Raw genomic sequence first — 2,842 nt, 5'->3', positions numbered from 1 at the left:
TACATATTGTATATCAATCCAATCAGGCAACTAGTGTACTGTAAACATTTATCATTTCGTTGTGGTAACATTCAAAATGCTCTCTTCAAGCTATTTCTTCAAGCTATACGCGAAATTAGTGTGTCAAAGAAACATTTGTGTTTCCATGTTTATTGCAGCACTATTCACAATACCAAGATATGAAATCGACCTAAGTGTCCATTAACAATGGATAAAGAAACGTGGTTTATATTCACAGTGGAATACGATTCATGAAATCCTATTATTTATGATAGTATGGGTAGAACTGGAGACCATCATGTTAAGTGAAATAAGCTAGGGAAAGAAAAAGAAGTACTAAAGAAGGATTCACAGAGGAAGTCTCTTTTCCTTCTTGTGATAATTCTCCTTTTGCCCAATAGGGAGCCACCCTCCCTATATCCCCATAACAGAGTAAATTATAATGCTGGTGATGTTATCTATTAAAACTCATTTATATGGGAGGGAAGGTTCCGCCGGGCTTCTCAAAATGGTGGCAGCAGTGACACGCTTGCGTATGGAACTCCTCTGTCACTGCAGGGTGGGCAGGAAGCGAGGTTCTCAGAGGAACTGCCCGAAGTGTAGGGCGTCTTCGAACTCCAGATGGCCCAAAAAAGGTCCCCGGTGGGAATTCAAACCCTGCCAAAAGAGTTCCAACTGGATTCTGCAAAAGAGGGGAGAGAAAATGCCTACTACCTGCGGTCCGGGCAGCGGAGGCAGCCGCGACCCCAAGAAGTCGAAGAGATGAACTCCGAAGGACTGCCTGCCTTCTTTAGTGGCACTCAGAGCAGCATCCACTACAGTGGTCACCAGTTACCACCAGGAGAGGGTTACAGGACTCTCTATCCTCTGAAGAGGATGAACCATCTTCTCAAACTGTTACAAACCAAACAGTCTCAAAGAAATCTGTCAGAACACAAGAAGCTCCAGTGACCAGTGAAGATCCTGTAATTAACCTTTGTAGACCCCCTCTGTGAAGCACAAGATCTTATTCAGCATACAGAACAAATGAAAATACTACAATGAATCAATTAGAAGCCTCCAATGTCAAATAGAAGGCCAATTTCTCTGAAGAAAAATGAACTGATGATGACAGTTCTTACAGTGATTGTCACTACTGTTAAGGTGAGATCTGGGTATTCTGTTGAATCTGGAGAACAAACCACCAGATCATCTGCTCAGTGTCCAGAATCAGTTCAGAGATTATCACAAAGTCAAGACTCCACAGCTCATAATAAGCAATCCTCAGTGCTGAGCTCAGGATATTAAAAATAAACAAACAAATACCCTCAGGAATGGTTTGAACAACATATAAGAATGAGAACTAGGACACAAAGTGACAGCATTCAGATACCAAAACATGGAAACAAGTCTCCCTCACTCTCCAGCCAACAAGTAGCTGAACAGCCCCAAAATGAGTATTTTTTCAAGATGAAATGGTTTTTATGCTTCTTTGTTCTTGTAAGTGTTCTTGTCCTTGGGAATTTTTGTTTTTTCATACACCTGCAGTAGAAATTACTGCTGTCCAAATGTTCCATAACCAGATGAAACAATTTAGAAATAAGTACCAAGGTCAAGATAAGAAGCGGTGGGAAAGAAGCCTAACATTCCTTCAGAAACATCTTAATAGCTGCCCAAGATGCTGAAGAAGCATTTACGTGTCTGAGTGAACAAATTACTGATGCCTACTCTTCCTTTTGGAGTGTCTGTGCCATCCCAATTGATGGGACAGTCAAATCTGCTCAAGACAGTGATAATGTCAAACTGGAGGTAGATCAGGAATTGAGCAATGGTTTCACAAATGGCCAGAATGCAGCTGTGGTACACCACTTTGAATCGCTGCATGCAGGCTCTAGTCTTTTACAAATATTGTGATCATGAAAATGCTACCTTCAAAGATGTAACTTTAATCTTTGGAACCAGGCCAGGTCTAAAGGAAATTAAAGAAAAAGTGAGAGATTTCCTCAAAGTTAAATTCACCAGCACCCCCAGCTCCTATAACCATATGGACCCAGACAAATTGAATGGGTTTTGGAGCCATATTTCTCCCTTAGTCCTGCCTGTACAGCCTGAAAATATTCTGAAAGGGGCATCTGCTTGTAAGGGGGTGAAAGAAGAAAAAAAATCACATCTCAAAATTCTAAGAAACTTTCAGCCTTTTTTTTTTTTTTACCAGAGACAGAAATCAAAGCACTTTTTGAATGAACTGGTTTCTTTTTAAAAGAAGTTAAGTTCTTATATAAACATAAGACATCTAAATCATTTATTCAACCTAATTATCTGTGACATGAGAGAATTATTTCTCTGTTTCTAGTGAGAGTTATGTTGAGTATTCAGAGGAGTGCAAATTGTACGCATTCCTGTCAAGGATCTGTTTTGATTCTGGGCAGGATCATTGTTACAGTGTGAACAGTTTGAGAATTAGGGGCCTTTCCTATGAATTAGCCTGGTTTTTAAACTTAACTTAGATTTTTAAGTTTATTGAGTTAATAAGGCTGCTCTTTAATTGTAACCATGGGTTTTCATGTTATGATTCTTCTTACATCATTTAGGCCTGAGTTCCTTAGTCAGCTTCTGCTTATAGGAACAAAAGTAATGAAAGATCATCTGTGCATGTGTTTAGATTCTTTTCCCCTTTATTTTTGGAGGGTGGAGGGGAGGAGGAAAGGGAAGAGAGGAATTGTAAAATGAATAAAGAAGGAAATGGAAGGATAAAAAAATCTTCAAGATGAAATGTTACAATAAGCCACTAAGAGGTAGGTTAGTGAAACCTCTAAACCCTTATCTTGGTAAATTGTATTGGGATTTTTTTGCATTTATTATT

The 2,842-nt window shown here is 39.2% G+C and overlaps 1 pseudogene; it reads left to right on the top strand.

The window, feature by feature from the left end:
- The first annotated feature begins 1,062 nt into the window (after positions 1-1,062).
- Positions 1,063-2,427, top strand: LOC104875792 (annotated as a pseudogene).
- Positions 2,428-2,842: the final 415 nt, after the last annotated feature.

Source organism: Fukomys damarensis, unplaced genomic scaffold (genome assembly GCF_012274545.1).
Source record: "Fukomys damarensis isolate Sample0158 unplaced genomic scaffold, DMR_v1.0_HiC HiC_scaffold_39, whole genome shotgun sequence".
Taxonomy (NCBI): Eukaryota; Metazoa; Chordata; class Mammalia; order Rodentia; family Bathyergidae; genus Fukomys; species Fukomys damarensis.
Note: the sequence above shows the minus strand (reverse complement) of the source record. Positions and strands in the feature narration are given on the sequence as shown.